Raw genomic sequence first — 27,050 nt, forward strand, 5'->3', positions numbered from 1 at the left:
CGTAATACGTTATAACGTTATACCATATAACGAAATACGTTATGACGTTTTACCATATAACGTAATACGTTATAACGGTATACCATATAACGTAACACGTTATAACGTAATACCGTATAACGTAATACGTTATAACGTTATACCATATAACATAAAACGTTATAACGTTATACCATATAACGTAAAACGTTATAACGTATTACCATATAGCGTAATACGTTATAACGTTATACCATATAACACAATACGTTATAACGTAATACCATTTAACGTAATACGTTACATCGTTATACCATATAACGTAATATCACATAACGTTATACCATATAACATAATACGTTATAACGTAATACCATATAACGTAATACGTTGTAACGTTATACCATATAACGTAATACGTTATAACGTTATACCATATAACGAAATACGTTATGACGTTTTACCATATAACGTAATACGTTATAACGGTATACCATATAACGTAACACGTTATAACGTAATACCGTATAACGTAATACGTTATAACGTTATACCATATAACGTAATACGTTATGACGTTTTATCATATAACGTAATACGTTATAACGTTATACCATAACGTAATACTTTATAACGTTATACCATATAACGTAATATCACATAACGTTATACCATATAACATAATACGTTATAACGTTATACCATATAACGAAATACGTTATGACGTTTTACCATATAACGTAATACGTTATAACGGTATACCATATAACGTAACACGTTATAACGTAATACCGTATAACGTAATACGTTATAACGTTATACCATATAACATAAAACGTTATATCGTTATACCATATAACGTAATACGTTATAACGTAAACACATATAGCGTAGTACGTTATAACGTTATACCATATAACACACTACGTCATAACGTAATACCGTATAACGTAATACGTTATAACGTTATACCATATAACGTAATACCGTATAACGTAATACGTTATAACGATATACCATATAACGTATTACGTTATAACGTTATACCATATAACGTAATACGTTATAACGTAATACCGTATAACGTAACACGTTATAACGCAATACCGTATAACGTAATACGTTATAACGGTATACCATATAACGTAATACGTTATAACGTTATAGCATATAACGTAATACGTTACATCGTTATACCATATAACGTAATACCACATAACGTTATACCATATAACGTATTGCGTTATAAAGTAATACCATATAACGTAATACGTTGTAACGTTATACCATATAACGTAATACGTTATGACGTTATACCATATAACGTAATACGTTATAACGTTATAGCATATAACGTAATATCACATAACGTTGTACCATATAACATAATACGTTATAACGTAATACCATATAACGTAATATCACATAACGTTATAGCATATAACATAATACGTTATAACGTTATAGCATATAACGTATTATCACATAACGTTGTACCATATAACATAATACGTTATAACGTAATACCATATAACGTAATATCACATAACGTTATAGCATATAACATAATACGTTATAACGTAATACCATATAACGTAATACGTTGTAACGTTATACCATATAACGTAATACGTTAGAACGTTATACCATATAACGTAATACGTTACAACGTCGTACCGTATAACGTAATACGTTGTAACGTTATACCATATAACGTAATACGTTATAACGTTATACCATATAACGTAATACGTTATGACGTTTTATCATATAACGTAATACGTTATAACGTTATACCGTAACGTAATACTTTATAACGTTATACCATATAACGTAATATCACATAACGTTATACTATATAACATAATACGTTATAACGTAATCCCATATAACGTAATACGTTGTAACGTTATACCATATAACGTAATACGTTATGACGTTATACCATATAACGTAATACGTTATAACGTTATAGCATATAACGTAATACGTTATGACGTTTTACCATATAACGTAATACGTTATAACGTTATACCATATAGCGTAATACGTTATAACGTTATACCATATAACGTAATATCACATAACGTTATACCATATAACATAATACCACATAACGGTATACCATATAACATAAAACGTTATAACGTTATACCATATAACGTAATACGATAAAACGTAATACCATATAGCGTAATACGTTATAACGTTATACCATATAACGTAATATCACATAACGTTATACCATATAACATAATACGTTATAACGTAATACCATATAACGTAATACGTTGTAACGTTATACCACATAACATAAAACGTTATAACGTTATACCATATAACGTAAAACGTTATAACGTAATACCATATAGCGTAATACGTTATAACGTTATACCATATAACACAATACGTTATAACGTAATACCATTTAACGTAATACGTTACATCGTTATACCATATAACGTAATACCACATAACGTTATACCATATAACGTAATGCGTTATAAAGTAATACCATATAACGTTATACGTTGTAACGTTATACCATATAACGTAATACGTTATGACGTTATACCATATAACGTAATACGTTATAACGTTATAGCATATAACGTAATACGTTATGACGTTTTACCATATAACGTAATATGTTATAAAGTTATACCATATAACGTAACACGTTATAACGCAATACCGTATAACGTAATACGTTATAACGTTATACCATATAACATAAAACGTTATAACGTTATACCATATAACGTAATAGGTTATAACGTAAACACATATAGCGTAGTACGTTATAACGTTATACCATATAACACACTACGTTATAACGTAATACCGTATAACGTAATACGTTATAACGTTATACCATATAACGTAATACCGTATAACGTAATACGTTATAACGTTATACCATATAACGTAATACGTTATAACTTAATACCGTATAACGTAATACGTTATAACGTTATACCATATAACGGAATACGTTATAACGTTATACCATATAACGTATTACATTACAACGTCATACCGTATAACGTAATACCACATAACGGTATACCATATAACAGAATACGTTATAACGTTATAACATATAACGTAATACGTTACAACGTCGTACCGTATAACGTAATACGTTCTAACGTTATACCATATAACGTAATACGTTATAACGTTATACCATATAACGTAATGCGTTATAAAGTAATACCATATAACGTAATACGTTGTAACGTTATACCATATAACGTAATACGTTATGACGTTATACCATATAACGTAATACGTTATAACGTTATAGCATATAACGTAATACGTTATAACGTAATACCGTATAACGTAATACGTTATAACGTTATACCATATAACATAAAGCGTTATAACGTTCTACCATATAACGTAATACGTTATAACGTAATACCATATAACGTAACACGTTATAACGTAATAGCGTATAACGTAATACGTTATAACGTTATACCATATAACATAAAACGTTATAACGTTACACCATATAACGTAATACGTTATAACGTAATACCATATGGCGTAATACGTTATAACGTTATACCATATAACGGAATACGTTATAACGTTATACCATATAACGTAATATCACATAACGTTATAGCATATAACATAATACGTTATAACGTAATACCATATAACGTAATAGGTTGTAACGTTATACCATATAAGGTAATACGTTATAACGTTATACCATATAACGTAATACGTTATAACGTTATACCATATAACGTAATACGTTATAACGTAATACCGTATAACGTAATACGTTATAACGTTATACCATATAACGTAATATCACATAACGTTATACCATATAACATAATACGTTATAACGTAATACCATATAACGTAATACGTTGTAACGTTATACCATATAACGTATTACGTTATAACGTTATACCATGTAACGTAATACCTTATGACGTTTTACCATATAACGTAATACGTTATAACGTTATACCATATAACGTAACACGTTATAACGTAATAGCGTATAACGTAATACGTTATAACGTTATACCATATAACATAAAACGTTATAACGTTACACCATATAACGTAATACGTTATAACGTAATACCATATAGCGTAATACGTTATAACGTTATACCATATAACGGAATACGTTATAACGTTATACCATATAACGTAATACGTTACAACGTCGTACCGTATAACGTAATACGTTGTAACGTTATACCATATACCGTAATACGTTATAACGTTATACCATATAACGTAATACGTTATGACGTTTTATCATATAACGTAATACGTTATAACGTTATACCATAACGTAATACTTTATAACGTTATACCATATAACGTAATATCACATAACGTTATACCATATAACATAATACGTTATAACGTAATACCATATAACGTAATACGTTGTAACGTTATACCATATAACGTAATACGTTATAACGTTATACCATATAACGAAATACGTTATGACGTTTTACCATATAACGTAATACGTTATAACGGTATACCATATAACGTAACACGTTATAACGTAATACCGTATAACGTAATACGTTATAACGTTATACCATATAACATAAAACGTTATAACGTTATACCATATAACGTAAAACGTTATAACGTAATACCATATAGCGTAATACGTTATAACGTTATACCATATAACACAATACGTTATAACGTAATACCATTTAACGTAATACGTTACATCGTTATACCATATAACGTAATACCACATAACGTTATACCATATAACGTAATGCGTTATAAAGTAATACCATATAACGTTATACGCTGTAACGTTATACCATATAACGTAATACGTTATGACGTTATACCATATAACGTAATACGTTATAACGTTATAGCATATAACGTAATACGTTATGACGTTTTACCATATAACGTAATACGTTATAACGTTATACCATATAGCGTAATACGTTATAACGTTATACCATATAACGTAATATCACATAACGTTATACCATATAACATAATACCACATAACGGTATACCATATAACATAAAACGTTATAACGTTATACCATATTACGAATAACGTTATACCATATAACGTAATACGATAAAACGTAATACCATATAGCGTAATACGTTATAACGTTATACCATATAACGTAATATCACATAACGTTATACCATATAACATAATACGTTATAACGTAATACCATATAACGTAATACGTTGTAACGTTATACCATATAACGTAATACGTTGTAACGTTATACCATATAACGTAATACGTTGTAACGTTATACCATATAACGTAATACGTTGTAACGTTATACCATATAACGTAATACGTTGTAACGTTATACCATATAACGTAATACGTTGTAACGTTATACCGTATAACGTAATACGTTATAACGTAATACCGTATAACGTAATACGTTGTAACGTTATACCATATAACGTAATACGTTGTAACGTTATACCATATAACGTAATACGTTAGAACGTTATACCATATAACGTAATACGTTATAACGTTATACCGTATAACGTAATACGTTATAACGTAATACCGTATAACGTAATACGTTATAACGTTATAGCATATAACGTAATATCGCACAACGTTGCACCATATAACATAAAACGTTATAACGTAATACCATATAACGTAATATCACATAACGTTATAGCATATAACATAATACGTTATAACGTAATACCATATAACGTAATACCTTGTAACGTTATACCATATAACATAATACGTTATAACGTAATACCATATAACGTAATACGTTGTAACGTTATACCATATAACGTAATATCACATAACCTTATACCATATAACATAATACCACATAACGATATACCATATAACATAAAACGTTATAACGTTATACCATATAACGTAATACGTTATAACGTAATACCGTATAACGTAATACGTTATAACGTTTTACCATATAACGTAATATCACATAACGTTATACCATATAACATAATACGATATAACGTAATACCATATAACGTAATACGTTGTAACGTTATACCATATAACGTAATATCACATAACGTTATACCATATAACATAATACGTTATAACGTAATACCATATAACGTAATACGTTGTAACGTTATACCATATAACGTAATACGTTATAACGTTATACCATATAACGAAATACGTTATGACGTTTTACCATATAACGTAATACGTTATAACGGTATACCATATAACGTAACACGTTATAACGTAATACCGTATAACGTAATACGTTATAACGTTATACCATATAACATAAAACGTTATAACGTAATACCATATAACGTAATACGTTGTAACGTTATACCATATAACGTAATACGTTATAACGTTATACCATATAACGAAATACGTTATGACGTTTTACCATATAACGTAATACGTTATAACGGTATACCATATAACGTAACACGTTATAACGTAATACCGTATAACGTAATACGTTATAACGTTATACCATATAACATAAAACGTTATAACGTTATACCATATAACGTAAAACGTTATAACGTAATACCATATAGCGTAATACGTTATAACGTTATACCATATAACACAATACGTTATAACGTAATACCATTTAACGTAATACGTTACATCGTTATACCATATAACGTAATACCACATAACGTTATACCATATAACGTAATGCGTTATAAAGTAATACCATATAACGTTATACGTTGTAACGTTATACCATATAACGTAATACGTTATGACATTATACCATATAGCGTAATACGTTATAACGTTATAGCATATAACGTAATACGTTATGACGTTTTACCATATAACGTAATACGTTATAACGTTATACCATATAGCGTAATACGTTATAACGTTATACCATATAACGTAATATCACATAACGTTATAGCATATAACATAATACCACATAACGGTATACCATATAACATAAAGCGTTATAACGTTATACCATATTACGAATAACGTTATACCATATAACATAAAACGTTATAACGTTATACCATATTACGAATAACGTTATACCATATAACGTAATACGATAAAACGTAACACCATATAGCGTAATACGTTATAACGTTATACCATATAACGTAATATCACATAACGTTATACCATATAACATAATACGTTATAACGTAATACCATATAACGTAATACGTTGTAACGTTATACCATATAACGTAATACGTTGTAACGTTATACCATATAACGTAATACGTTGTAACGTTATACCATATAACGTAATACGTTGTAACGTTATACCATATAACGTAATACGTTGTAACGTTATACCATATAACGTAATACCATATAACGTAATACGTTGTAACGTTATACCATATAACGTAATACGTTAGAACGTTATACCATATAACGTAATACGTTATAACGTTATACAATATAACGTAATACGTTATAACGTAATACCGTATAACGTAATACGTTATAACGTTATACCATATAACGTAATACGTTATAACGTTATACCATATAACGTAATACGTTATAACGTTATACCATATAACGTAATACGTTATAACGTAATACCGTATAACGTAACACGTTATAACGCAATACCGTATAACGTAATACGTTATAACGTTATACCATATAACATAAAACGTTATAACGTAATATCATATAACGTAATATCACATAACGTTATAGCATATAACATAATACGTTATAACGTAATACCATATAACGTAATACGTTGTAACGTTATACCATATAACGTAATACGTTAGAACGTTATACCATATAACGTAATACGTTATAACGTTATACCATATAACGTAATACGTTATAACGTAAACACATATAGCGTAGTACGTTATAACGTTATACCATATAACACAATACGTTATAACGTAATACCATATAACGTAATACGTTGTAACGTTATACCATATAACGTAATACGTTGTAACGTTATACCATATAACGTAATACGTTGTAACGTTATACCATATAACGTAATACGTTGTAACGTTATACCATATAACGTAATACGTTGTAACGTTATACCATATAACGTAATACGTTGTAACGTTATACCGTATAACGTAATACGTTATAACGTAATACCGTATAACGTAATACGTTGTAACGTTATACCATATAACGTAATACGTTGTAACGTTATACCATATAACGTAATACGTTAGAACGTTATACCGTATAACGTAATACGTTATAACGTTATACCGTATAACGTAATACGTTATAACGTAATACCGTATAACGTAATACGTTATAACGTTATAGCATATAACGTAATATCGCACAACGTTGCACCATATAACATAAAACGTTATAACGTAATACCATATAACGTAATATCACATAACGTTATAGCATATAACATAATACGTTATAACGTAATACCATATAACGTAATACCTTGTAACGTTATACCATATAACATAATACGTTATAACGTAATACCATATAACGTAATACGTTGTAACGTTATACCATATAACGTAATATCACATAACCTTATACCATATAACATAATACCACATAACGATATACCATATAACATAAAACGTTATAACGTTATACCATATAACGTAATACGTTATAACGTAATACCGTATAACGTAATACGTTATAACGTTTTACCATATAACGTAATATCACATAACGTTATACCATATAACATAATACGATATAACGTAATACCATATAACGTAATACGTTGTAACGTTATACCATATAACGTAATATCACATAACGTTATACCATATAACATAATACGTTATAACGTAATACCATATAACGTAATACGTTGTAACGTTATACCATATAACGTAATACGTTATAACGTTATACCATATAACGAAATACGTTATGACGTTTTACCATATAACGTAATACGTTATAACGGTATACCATATAACGTAACACGTTATAACGTAATACCGTATAACGTAATACGTTATAACGTCATACCATATAACATAAAACGTTATAACGTAATACCATATAACGTAATACGTTGTAACGTTATACCATATAACGTAATACGTTATAACGTTATACCATATAACGAAATACGTTATGACGTTTTACCATATAACGTAATACGTTATAACGGTATACCATATAACGTAACACGTTATAACGTAATACCGTATAACGTAATACGTTATAACGTTATACCATATAACATAAAACGTTATAACGTTATACCATATAACGTAAAACGTTATAACGTAATACCATATAGCGTAATACGTTATAACGTTATACCATATAACACAATACGTTATAACGTAATACCATTTAACGTAATACGTTACATCGTTATACCATATAACGTAATACCACATAACGTTATACCATATAACGTAATGCGTTATAAAGTAATACCATATAACGTTATACGTTGTAACGTTATACCATATAACGTAATACGTTATGACATTATACCATATAGCGTAATACGTTATAACGTTATAGCATATAACGTAATACGTTATGACGTTTTACCATATAACGTAATACGTTATAACGTTATACCATATAGCGTAATACGTTATAACGTTATACCATATAACGTAATATCACATAACGTTATAGCATATAACATAATACCACATAACGGTATACCATATAACATAAAACGTTATAACGTTATACCATATTACGAATAACGTTATACCATATAACATAAAACGTTATAACGTTATACCATATTACGAATAACGTTATACCATATAACGTAATACGATAAAACGTAACACCATATAGCGTAATACGTTATAACGTTATACCATATAACGTAATATCACATAACGTTATACCATATAACATAATACGTTATAACGTAATACCATATAACGTAATACGTTGTAACGTTATACCATATAACGTAATACGTTGTAACGTTATACCATATAACGTAATACGTTGTAACGTTATACCATATAACGTAATACGTTGTAACGTTATACCATATAACGTAATACGTTGTAACGTTATACCATATAACGTAATACCATATAACGTAATACGTTGTAACGTTATACCATATAACGTAATACGTTAGAACGTTATACCATATAACGTAATACGTTATAACGTTATACAATATAACGTAATACGTTATAACGTAATACCGTATAACGTAATACGTTATAACGTTATACCATATAACGTAATACGTTATAACGTTATACCATATAACGTAATACGTTATAACGTTATACCATATAACGTAATACGTTATAACGTAATACCGTATAACGTAACACGTTATAACGCAATACCGTATAACGTAATACGTTATAACGTTATACCATATAACATAAAACGTTATAACGTAATATCATATAACGTAATATCACATAACGTTATAGCATATAACATAATACGTTATAACGTAATACCATATAACGTAATACGTTGTAACGTTATACCATATAACGTAATACGTTAGAACGTTATACGATATAACGTAATACGTTATAACGTTATACCATATAACGTAATACGTTATAACGTAAACACATATAGCGTAGTACGTTATAACGTTATACCATATAACACAATACGTTATAACGTAATACCGTATAACGTAATACGTTATAACGTTATACCATATAACGTAATACGTTATAACTCAATACCGTATAACGTAATACGTTATAACGTTATACCATATAACGGAATACATTATAACGTTATACCATATAAGGTAATACATTGTAACGTTATACCATATAACGTATTACGTTATAACGTTATACCATGTAACGTAATACCTTATGACGTTTTACCATATAACGTAATACGTTATAACGTTATACCATATAACGTAACACGTTATAACGTAATAGCGTATAACGTAATACGTTATAACGTTATACCATATAACATAAAACGTTATAACGTTACACCATATAACGTAATACGTTATAACGTAATACCATATAGCGTAATACGTTATAACGTTATACCATATAACACAATTCGTTATAACGTAATACCGTATAACGTAATACGTTATAACGTTATACCATATAACGTAATACGTTATAACGTAATACCGTATAACGTAATACGTTATAACGTTATACCATATAACAGAATACGTTATAACGTTATACCATATAACGTAATACGTTACAACGTCGTACCGTATAACGTAATACGTTCTAACGTTATACCATATAACGTAATACGTTATAACGTTATGCCATATAACGTAATGCGTTATAAAGTAATACCATATAACGTAATACGTTGTAACGTTATACCATATAACGTAATACGTTATGACGTTATACCATATAACGTAATACGTTATAACGTTATAGCATATAACGTAATACGTTATAACGTAATACCGTATAACGTAATACGTTATAACGTTATACCATATAACATAAAGCGTTATAACGTTCTACCATATAACGTAATACGTTATAACGTAATACCATATAGCGTAATACGTTATAACGTTATACCATATAACGTAATACCACATAACGGTATACCATATGTCATAAAACGTTATAACGTTATAGCATATAACGTAATATCACATAACGTTATACCATATAACGTAATACGTTATAACGTTATACCATATAACGTAACACGTTATAACGTAATACCGTATAACGTAATACGTTATAACGTTATACAATATAACGTAATACGTTATAACGTAATACCGTATAGCGTAATACGTTACATCGTTATACCATATAACGTAATACGTTACACCGTTATACCATATAACGTAATACCACATAACGTTATACCATATAACGTATTGCGTTATAAAGTAATACCATATAACGTAATACGTTGTAACGTTATACCATATAACGTAATACGTTATGACGTTATACCATATAACGTAATACGTTATAACGTTATAGCATATAACGTAATATCACATAACGTTGTACCATATAACATAATACGTTATAACGTAATACCATATAACGTAATATCACATAACGTTATAGCATATAACATAATACGTTATAACGTTATAGCATATAACGTAATATCACATAACGTTGTACCATATAACATAATACGTTATAACGTAATACCATATAACGTAATATCACATAACGTTTTACCATATAACGTAATATCACATAACGTTATACCATATAACATAATACGTTATAACGTAATACCATATAACGTAATACGTTGTAACGTTATACCATATAACGTAATACGTTATAACGTTATACCATATAACGTAATACGTTATGACGTTTTATCACATAACGTAATACGTTATAACGTTAAACCATAACGTAATACTTTATAACGTTATACCATATAACATAATACGTTATAACGTAATACCATATAACGTAATACGTTGTAACGTTATACCATATAACGTAATACGTTATAACGTTATACCATATAACGAAATACGTTATAACGTAATACCGTATAACGTAACACGTTATAACGCAATACCGTATAACGTAATACGTTATAACGTTATACCATATAACATAAAACGTTATAACGTAATATCATATAACGTAATATCACATAACGTTATAGCATATAACATAATACGTTATAACGTAATACCATATAACGTAATACGTTGTAACGTTATACCATATAACGTAATACGTTAGAACGTTATACCATATAACGTAATACGTTATAACGTTATACCATATAACGTAATACGTTATAACGTAAACACATATAGCGTAGTACGTTATAACGTTATACCATATAACACAATACGTTATAACGTAATACCGTATAACGTAATACGTTATAACGTTATACCATATAACGTAATACGTTATAACTCAATACCGTATAACGTAATACGTTATAACGTTATACCTTATAACGGAATACATTATAACGTTATACCATATAAGGTAATACGTTGTAACGTTATACCATATAACGTATTACGTTATAACGTTATACCATATAACGTAATACGTTATAACGTAATACCGTATAACGTAATACGTTATAACGTTATACCATATAACGTAATATCACATAACGTTATACCATATAACATAATACGTTATAACGTAATACCATATAACGTAATACGTTGTAACGTTATACCATATAACGTATTACGTTATAACGTTATACCATGTAACGTAATACCTTATGACGTTTTACCATATAACGTAATACGTTAGAACGTTATACCATATAACGTAATACGTTATAACGTTATACCGTATAACGTAATACGCTATAACGTAATACCGTATAACGTAATACGTTATAACGTTATAGCATATAACGTAATATCGCACAACGTTGCACCATATAACATAAAACGTTATAACGTAATACCATATAACGTAATATCACATAACGTTATAGCATATAACATAATACGTTATAACGTAATACCATATAACGTAATACCTTGTAACGTTATACCATATAACATAATACGTTATAACGTAATACCATATAACGTAATACGTTGTAACGTTATACCATATAACGTAATATCACATAACCTTATACCATATAACATAATACCACATAACGATATACCATATAACATAAAACGTTATAACGTTATACCATATAACGTAATACGTTATAACGTAATACCGTATAACGTAATACGTTATAACGTTTTACCATATAACGTAATATCACATAACGTTATACCATATAACATAATACGATATAACGTAATACCATATAACGTAATACGTTGTAACGTTATACCATATAACGTAATATCACATAACGTTATACCATATAACATAATACGTTATAACGTAATACCATATAACGTAATACGTTGTAACGTTATACCATATAACGTAATACGTTATAACGTTATACCATATAACGAAATACGTTATGACGTTTTACCATATAACGTAATACGTTATAACGGTATACCATATAACGTAACACGTTATAACGTAATACCGTATAACGTAATACGTTATAACGTTATACCATATAACATAAAACGTTATAACGTAATACCATATAACGTAAAACGTTATAACGTAATACCATATAGCGTAATACGTTATAACGTTATACCATATAGCGTAATACGTTATAACGTTATAGCATATAACGTAATACGTTATGACGTTTTACCATATAACGTAATACGTTATAACGTTATACCATATAGCGTAATACGTTATAACGTTATACCATATAACGTAATATCACATAACGTTATAGCATATAACATAATACCACATAACGGTATACCATATAACATAAAACGTTATAACGTTATACCATATTACGAATAACGTTATACCATATAACATAAAACGTTATAACGTTATACCATATTACGAATAACGTTATACCATATAACGTAATACGATAAAACGTAACACCATATAGCGTAATACGTTATAACGTTATACCATATAACGTAATATCACATAACGTTATACCATATAACATAATACGTTATAACGTAATACCATATAACGTAATACGTTGTAACGTTATACCATATAACGTAATACGTTGTAACGTTATACCATATAACGTAATACGTTGTAACGTTATACCATATAACGTAATACGTTGTAACGTTATACCATATAACGTAATACGTTGTAACGTTATACCATATAACGTAATACGTTGTAACGTTATACCATATAACGTAATACCATATAACGTAATACGTTGTAACGTTATACCATATAACGTAATACGTTAGAACGTTATACCATATAACGTAATACGTTATAACGTTATACAATATAACGTAATACGTTATAACGTAATACCGTATAACGTAATACGTTATAACGTTATACCATATAACGTAATACGTTATAACGTTATACCATATAACGTAATACGTTATAACGTTATACCATATAACGTAATACGTTATAACGTAATACCGTATAACGTAACACGTTATAACGCAATACCGTATAACGTAATACGTTATAACGTTATACCATATAACATAAAACGTTATAACGTAATATCATATAACGTAATATCACATAACGTTATAGCATATAACATAATACGTTATAACGTAATACCATATAACGTAATACGTTGTAACGTTATACCATATAACGTAATACGTTAGAACGTTATACCATATAACGTAATACGTTATAACGTTATACCATATAACGTAATACGTTATAACGTAAACACATATAGCGTAGTACGTTATAACGTTATACCATATAACGTAATACGTTGTAACGTTATACCGTATAACGTAATACGTTATAACGTAATACCGTATAACGTAATACGTTGTAACGTTATACCATATAACGTAATACGTTGTAACGTTATACCATATAACGTAATACGTTAGAACGTTATACCATATAACGTAATACGTTATAACGTTATACCGTATAACGTAATACGTTATAACGTAATACCGTATAACGTAATACGTTATAACGTTATAGCATATAACGTAATATCGCACAACGTTGCACCATATAACATAAAACGTTATAACGTAATACCATATAACGTAATATCACATAACGTTATAGCATATAACATAATACGTTATAACGTAATACCATATAACGTAATACCTTGTAACGTTATACCATATAACATAATACGTTATAACGTAATACCATATAACGTAATACGTTGTAACGTTATACCATATAACGTAATATCACATAACCTTATACCATATAACATAATACCACATAACGATATACCATATAACATAAAACGTTATAACGTTATACCATATAACGTAATACGTTATAACGTAATACCGTATAACGTAATACGTTATAACGTTTTACCATATAACGTAATATCACATAACGTTATACCATATAACATAATACGATATAACGTAATACCATATAACGTAATACGTTGTAACGTTATACCATATAACGTAATATCACATAACGTTATACCATATAACATAATACGTTATAACGTAATACCATATAACGTAATACGTTGTAACGTTATACCATATAACGTAATACGTTATAACGTTATACCATATAACGAAATACGTTATGACGTTTTACCATATAACGTAATACGTTATAACGGTATACCATATAACGTAACACGTTATAACGTAATACCGTATAACGTAATACGTTATAACGTTATACCATATAACATAAAACGTTATAACGTAATACCATATAACGTAATACGTTGTAACGTTATACCATATAACGTAATACGTTATAACGTTATACCATATAACGAAATACGTTATGACGTTTTACCATATAACGTAATACGTTATAACGGTATACCATATAACGTAACACGTTATAACGTAATACCGTATAACGTAATACGTTATAACGTTATACCATATAACATAAAACGTTATAACGTTATACCATATAACGTAAAACGTTATAACGTAATACCATATAGCGTAATACGTTATAACGTTATACCATATAACACAATACGTTATAACGTAATACCATTTAACGTAATACGTTACATCGTTATACCATATAACGTAATACCACATAACGTTATACCATATAACGTAATGCGTTATAAAGTAATACCATATAACGTTATACGTTGTAACGTTATACCATATAACGTAATACGTTATGACATTATACCATATAGCGTAATACGTTATAACGTTATAGCATATAACGTAATACGTTATGACGTTTTACCATATAACGTAATACGTTATAACGTTATACCATATAGCGTAATACGTTATAACGTTATACCATATAACGTAATATCACATAACGTTATAGCATATAACATAATACCACATAACGGTATACCATATAACATAAAACGTTATAACGTTATACCATATTACGAATAACGTTATACCATATAACATAAAACGTTATAACGTTATACCATATTACGAATAACGTTATACCATATAACGTAATACGATAAAACGTAACACCATATAGCGTAATACGTTATAACGTTATACCATATAACGTAATATCACATAACGTTATACCATATAACATAATACGTTATAACGTAATACCATATAACGTAATACGTTGTAACGTTATACCATATAACGTAATACGTTGTAACGTTATACCATATAACGTAATACGTTGTAACGTTATACCATATAACGTAATACGTTGTAACGTTATACCATATAACGTAATACGTTGTAACGTTATACCATATAACGTAATACCATATAACGTAATACGTTGTAACGTTATACCATATAACGTAATACGTTAGAACGTTATACCATATAACGTAATACGTTATAACGTTATACAATATAACGTAATACGTTATAACGTAATACCGTATAACGTAATACGTTATAACGTTATACCATATAACGTAATACGTTATAACGTTATACCATATAACGTAATACGTTATAACGTTATACCATATAACGTAATACGTTATAACGTAATACCGTATAACGTAACACGTTATAACGCAATACCGTATAACGTAATACGTTATAACGTTATACCATATAACATAAAACGTTATAACGTAATATCATATAACGTAATATCACATAACGTTATAGCATATAACATAATACGTTATAACGTAATACCATATAACGTAATACGTTGTAACGTTATACCATATAACGTAATACGTTAGAACGTTATACCATATAACGTAATACGTTATAACGTTATACCATATAACGTAATACGTTATAACGTAAACACATATAGCGTAGTACGTTATAACGTTATACCATATAACACAATACGTTATAACGTAATACCGTATAACGTAATACGTTATAACGTTATACCATATAACGTAATACGTTATAACTCAATACCGTATAACGTAATACGTTATAACGTTATACCATATAACGGAATACATTATAACGTTATACCATATAAGGTAATACATTGTAACGTTATACCATATAACGTATTACGTTATAACGTTATACCATGTAACGTAATACCTTATGACGTTTTACCATATAACGTAATACGTTATAACGTTATACCATATAACGTAACACGTTATAACGTAATAGCGTATAACGTAATACGTTATAACGTTATACCATATAACATAAAACGTTATAACGTTACACCATATAACGTAATACGTTATAACGTAATACCATATAGCGTAATACGTTATAACGTTATACCATATAACACAATTCGTTATAACGTAATACCGTATAACGTAATACGTTATAACGTTATACCATATAACGTAATACGTTATAACGTAATACCGTATAACGTAATACGTTATAACGTTATACCATATAACAGAATACGTTATAACGTTATACCATATAACGTAATACGTTACAACGTCGTACCGTATAACGTAATACGTTCTAACGTTATACCATATAACGTAATACGTTATAACGTTATGCCATATAACGTAATGCGTTATAAAGTAATACCATATAACGTAATACGTTGTAACGTTATACCATATAACGTAATACGTTATGACGTTATACCATATAACGTAATACGTTATAACGTTATAGCATATAACGTAATACGTTATAACGTAATACCGTATAACGTAATACGTTATAACGTTATACCATATAACATAAAGCGTTATAACGTTCTACCATATAACGTAATACGTTATAACGTAATACCATATAGCGTAATACGTTATAACGTTATACCATATAACGTAATACCACATAACGGTATACCATATGTCATAAAACGTTATAACGTTATAGCATATAACGTAATATCACATAACGTTATACCATATAACGTAATACGTTATAACGTTATACCATATAACGTAACACGTTATAACGTAATACCGTATAACGTAATACGTTATAACGTTATACAATATAACGTAATACGTTATAACGTAATACCGTATAGCGTAATACGTTACATCGTTATACCATATAACGTAATACGTTACACCGTTATACCATATAACGTAATACCACATAACGTTATACCATATAACGTATTGCGTTATAAAGTAATACCATATAACGTAATACGTTGTAACGTTATACCATATAACGTAATACGTTATGACGTTATACCATATAACGTAATACGTTATAACGTTATAGCATATAACGTAATATCACATAACGTTGTACCATATAACATAATACGTTATAACGTAATACCATATAACGTAATATCACATAACGTTATAGCATATAACATAATACGTTATAACGTTATAGCATATAACGTAATATCACATAACGTTGTACCATATAACATAATACGTTATAACGTAATACCATATAACGTAATATCACATAACGTTTTACCATATAACGTAATATCACATAACGTTATACCATATAACATAATACGTTATAACGTAATACCATATAACGTAATACGTTGTAACGTTATACCATATAACGTAATACGTTATAACGTTATACCATATAACGTAATACGTTATGACGTTTTATCACATAACGTAATACGTTATAACGTTAAACCATAACGTAATACTTTATAACGTTATACCATATAACGTAATATCACATAACGTTATACCATATAACATAATACGTTATAACGTAATACCATATAACGTAATACGTTGTAACGTTATACCATATAACGTAATACGTTATAACGTTATACCATATAACGAAATACGTTATAACGTAATACCGTATAACGTAACACGTTATAACGCAATACCGTATAACGTAATACGTTATAACGTTATACCATATAACATAAAACGTTATAACGTAATATCATATAACGTAATATCACATAACGTTATAGCATATAACATAATACGTTATAACGTAATACCATATAACGTAATACGTTGTAACGTTATACCATATAACGTAATACGTTAGAACGTTATACCATATAACGTAATACGTTATAACGTTATACCATATAACGTAATACGTTATAACGTTATACCATATAACAGAATACGTTATAACGTTATACCATATAACGTAATACGTTACAACGTCGTATCGTATAACGTAATACGTTCTAACGTTATACCATATAACGTAATACGTTATAACGTTATACCATATAACGTAATGCGTTATAAAGTAATACCATATAACGTAATACGTTGTAACGTTATACCATATAACGTAATACGTTATGACGTTATACCATATAACGTAATACGTTATAACGTTATAGCATATAACGTAATACGTTATAACGTAATACCGTATAACGTAATACGTTATAACGTTATACCATATAACATAAAGCGTTATAACGTTCTACCATATAACGTAATACGTTATAACGTAATACCATATAGCGTAATACGTTATAACGTTATACCATATAACGTAATACCACATAACGGTATACCATATGTCATAAAACGTTATAACGTTATAGCATATAACGTAATATCACATAACGTTGTACCATATAACATAATACGTTATAACGTAATACCATATAACGTAATATCACATAACGTTATACCATATAACGTAATACGTTATAACGTTATACCATATAACGTAACACGTTATAACGTAATACCGTATAACGTAATACGTTATAACGTTATACAATATAACGTAATACGTTATAACGTAATACCGTATAGCGTAATACGTTACATCGTTATACCATATAACATAAAACGTTATAACGTAATATCATATAACGTAATATCACATAACGTTATAGCATATAACATAATACGTTATAACGTAATACCATATAACGTAATACGTTGTAACGTTATACCATATAACGTAATACGTTAGAACGTTATACCATATAACGTAATACGTTATAACGTTATACCATATAACGTAATACGTTATAACGTAAACACATATAGCGTAGTACGTTATAACGTTATACCATATAACACAATACGTTATAACGTAATACCGTATAACGTAATACGTTATAACGTTATACCATATAACGTAATACGTTATAACTCAATACCGTATAACGTAATACGTTATAACGTTATACCATATAACGGAATACATTATAACGTTATACCATATAAGGTAATACGTTGTAACGTTATACCATATAACGTATTACGTTATAACGTTATACCATGTAACGTAATACCTTATGACGTTTTACCATATAACGTAATACGTTATAACGTTATACCATATAACGTAACACGTTATAACGTAATAGCGTATAACGTAATACGTTATAACGTTATACCATATAACATAAAACGTTATAACGTTACACCATATAACGTAATACGTTATAACGTAATACCATATAGCGTAATACGTTATAACGTTATACCATATAACACAATTCGTTATAACGTAATACCGTATAACGTAATACGTTATAACGTTATACCATATAACGTAATACGTTATAACGTAATACCGTATAACGTAATACGTTATAACGTTATACCATATAACGGAATACGTTATAACGTTATACCATATAACGTAATACGTTACAACGTCGTACCGTATAACGTAATACGTTCTAAAGTTATACCATATAACGTAATACCACATAACGGTATACCATATGTCATAAAACGTTATAACGTTATAGCATATAACGTAATATCACATAACGTTGTACCATATAACATAATACGTTATAACGTAATACCATATAACGTAATATCACATAACGTTATACCATATAACGTAATACGTTATAACGTTATACCATATAACGTAACACGTTATAACGTAATACCGTATAACGTAATACGTTATAACGTTATACAATATAACGTAATACGTTATAACGTAATACCGTAAAGCGTAATACGTTACATCGTTATACCATATAACGTAATACGTTACATCGTTATACCATATAACGTAATACCACATAACGTTATACCATATAACGTATTGCGTTATAAAGTAATACCATATAATGTAATACGTTGTAACGTTATACCATATAACGTAATACGTTATGACGTTATACCATATAACGTAATACGTTATAACGTTATAGCATATAACATAATACGTTATAACGTAATACCATATAACGTAATACGTTGTAACGTTATACCATATAACGTAATACGTTAGAACGTTATACCATATAACGTAATACGTTATAACGTTATACCATGTAACGTAATACGTTATGACGTTTTACCATATAACGTAATACGTTATAACGTTATAGCATATAACATAATACGTTATAACGTAATACCATATAACGTAATACGTTGTAACGTTATACCATATAACGTAATACGTTAGAACGTTATACCATATAACGTAATACGTTATAACGTTATACCATGTAACGTAATACGTTCTAAAGTTATACCATATAACGTAATACCACATAACGGTATACCATATGTCATAAAACGTTATAACGTTATAGCATATAACGTAATATAACATAACGTTGTACCATATAACATAATACGTTATAACGTAATACCATATAACGTAATATCACATAACGTTATAGCATATAACATAATACGTTATAACGTAATACCATATAACGTAATACGTTGTAACGTTATACCATATAACGTAATACGTTAGAACGTTATACCATATAACGTAATACGTTATAACGTTATACCATGTAACGTAATACGTTATGACGTTTTACCATATAACGTAATACGTTATAACGTTATACCATATAACGTAACACGTTATAACGCAATACCGTATAACGTAATACGTTATAACGTTATACCATATAACATAAAACGTTATAACGTTATACCATATAACGTAATACGTTATAACGTAAACACATATAGCGTAGTACGTTATAACGTTATGCCATATAACACACTACGTTATAACGTAATACCGTATAACGTAATACGTTATAACGTTATACCATATAACGTAATACCGTATAACGTAATACGTTATAACGTTATACCATATAACGTATTACGTTATAACGTTATACCATATAACGTAATACGTTATAACGTAAACACATATAGCGTAGTACGTTATAACGTTATACCATATAACACACTACGTTATAACGTAATACCGTATAACGTAATACGTTATAACGTAATACCGTATAGCGTAATACGTTACATCGTTATACCATATAACGTAATACGTTACATCGTTATACCATATAACGTAATACCACATAACGTTATACCATATAACGTATTGCGTTATAAAGTAATACCATATAACGTAATACGTTGTAACGTTATACCATATAACGTAATACGTTATGACGTTATACCATATAACGTAATACGTTATAACGTTATAGCATATAACATAATACGTTATAACGTTATAGCATATAACGTAATATCACATAACGTTGTACCATATAACATAATACGTTATAACGTAATACCATATAACGTAATATCACATAACGTTATAGCATATAACATAATACGTTATAACGTAATACCATATAACGTAATACGTTGTAACGTTATACCATATAACGTAATACGTTAGAACGTTATACCATATAACGTAATACGTTATAACGTTATACCATGTAACGTAATACGTTATGACGTTTTACCATATAACGTAATACGTTATAACGTTATACCATATAACGTAACACGTTATAACGCAATACCGTATAACGTAATACGTTATAACGTTATACCATATAACATAAACCGTTATAACGTTATACCATATAACGTAATACGTTATAACGTAAACACATATAGCGTAGTACGTTATAACGTTATACCATATAACACACTACGTTATAACGTAATACCGTATAACGTAATACGTTATAACGTTATACCATATAACGTAATACCGTATAACGTAATACGTTATAACGTTATACCATATAACGTATTACGTTATAACGTTATACCATATAACGTAATACGTTATAACGTAGTACCGTATAACGTAACACGTTATAACGCAATACCGTATAACGTAATACGTTATAACGTTATACCATATAACATAAAACGTTATAACGTTATACCATATAACGTAATACGTTATAACGTAAACACATATAGCGTAGTACGTTATAACGTTATACCATATAACACAATACGTTATAACGTAATACCGTATAACGTAATACGTTATAACGTTATACCATATAACGTAATACGTTATAACTTAATACCGTATAACGTAATACGTTATAACGTTATACCATATAACGGAATACGTTATAACGTTATACCATATAACGTAATACATTACAACGTCATACCGTATAACGTAATACCACATAACGGTATACCATATGTCATAAAACGTTATAACGTTATAGCATATAACGTAATATCACATAACGTTGTACCATATAACATAATACGTTATAACGTAATACCATATAACGCAATATCACATAACGTTATAGCATATAACATAATACGTTATAACGTAATACCACATAACGTAATAGGTTGTAACGTTATACCATATAACGTAATACGTTATAACGTTATACCATATAACGTAATACGTTATAACGTTATACCATATAACGTAATACGTTATAACGTAATACCGTATAACGTAATACGTTATAACGTTATACCATATAACGTAATATCACATAACGTTATACCATATAACATAATACGTTATAACGTAATACCATATAACGTAATACGTTGTAACGTTATACCATATAACGTATTACGTTATAACGTTATACCATGTAACGTAATACCTTATGACGTTTTACCATATAACGTAATACGTTATAACGTTATACCATATAACGTAACACGTTATAACGTAATAGCGTATAACGTAATACGTTATAACGTTATACCATATAACATAAAACGTTATAACGTTACACCATATAACGTAATACGTTATAACGTAATACCATATAGCGTAATACGTTATAACGTAATACCATATAGCGTAATACGTTATAACGTTATACCATATAACGTAATACCACATAACGGTATACCATATGTCATAAAACGTTATAACGTTATAGCATATAACGTAATATCACATAACGTTGTACCATATAACATAATACGTTATAACGTAATACCATATAACGTAATATCACATAACGTTATACCATATAACGTAATACGTTATAACGTTATACCATATAACGTAACACGTTATAACGTAATACCGTATAACGTAATACGTTATAACGTTATACAATATAACGTAATACGTTATAACGTAATACCGTAAAGCGTAATACGTTACATCGTTATACCATATAACGTAATACGTTACATCGTTATACCATATAACGTAATACCACATAACGTTATACCATATAACGTATTGCGTTATAAAGTAATACCATATAATGTAATACGTTGTAACGTTATACCATATAACGTAATACGTTATGACGTTATACCATATAACGTAATACGTTATAACGTTATAGCATATAACATAATACGTTATAACGTAATACCATATAACGTAATACGTTGTAACGTTATACCATATAACGTAATACGTTACACCGTTATACCATATAACGTAATACCACATAACGTTATACCATATAACGTATTGCGTTATAAAGTAATACCATATAACGTAATACGTTGTAACGTTATACCATATAACGTAATACGTTATGACGTTATACCATATAACGTAATACGTTATAACGTTATAGCATATAACGTAATATCACATAACGTTGTACCATATAACATAATACGTTATAACGTAATGCCATATAACGTAATATCACATAACGTTATAGCATATAACATAATACGTTATAACGTTATAGCATATAACGTAATATCACATAACGTTGTACCATATAACATAATACGTTATAACGTAATACCATATAACGTAATATCACATAACGTTTTACCATATAACGTAATATCACATAACGTTATACCATATAACATAATACGTTATAACGTAATACCATATAACGTAATACGTTGTAACGTTATACCATATAACGTAATACGTTATAACGTTATACCATATAACGTAATACGTTATGACGTTTTATCACATAACGTAATACGTTATAACGTTAAACCATAACGTAATACTTTATAACGTTATACCATATAACGTAATATCACATAACGTTATACCATATAACATAATACGTTATAACGTAATACCATATAACGTAATACGTTGTAACGTTATACCATATAACGTAATACGTTATAACGTTATACCATATAACGAAATACGTTATAACGTAATACCGTATAACGTAACACGTTATAACGCAATACCGTATAACGTAATACGTTATAACGTTATACCATATAACATAAAACGTTATAACGTAATATCATATAACGTAATATCACATAACGTTATAGCATATAACATAATACGTTATAACGTAATACCATATAACGTAATACGTTGTAACGTTATACCATATAACGTAATACGTTAGAACGTTATACCATATAACGTAATACGTTATAACGTTATACCATATAACGTAATACGTTATAACGTTATACCATATAACAGAATACGTTATAACGTTATACCATATAACGTAATACGTTACAACGTCGTATCGTATAACGTAATACGTTCTAACGTTATACCATATAACGTAATACGTTATAACGTTATACCATATAACGTAATGCGTTATAAAGTAATACCATATAACGTAATACGTTGTAACGTTATACCATATAACGTAATACGTTATGACGTTATACCATATAACGTAATACGTTATAACGTTATAGCATATAACGTAATACGTTATAACGTAATACCGTATAACGTAATACGTTATAACGTTATACCATATAACATAAAGCGTTATAACGTTCTACCATATAACGTAATACGTTATAACGTAATACCATATAGCGTAATACGTTATAACGTTATACCATATAACGTAATACCACATAACGGTATACCATATGTCATAAAACGTTATAACGTTATAGCATATAACGTAATATCACATAACGTTGTACCATATAACATAATACGTTATAACGTAATACCATATAACGTAATATCACATAACGTTATACCATATAACGTAATACGTTATAACGTTATACCATATAACGTAACACGTTATAACGTAATACCGTATAACGTAATACGTTATA

The sequence above is a fragment of the Bombus huntii genome, chromosome 2 (genome assembly GCF_024542735.1).
Source record: "Bombus huntii isolate Logan2020A chromosome 2, iyBomHunt1.1, whole genome shotgun sequence".
Lineage (NCBI taxonomy): Eukaryota > Metazoa > Arthropoda > Insecta > Hymenoptera > Apidae > Bombus > Bombus huntii.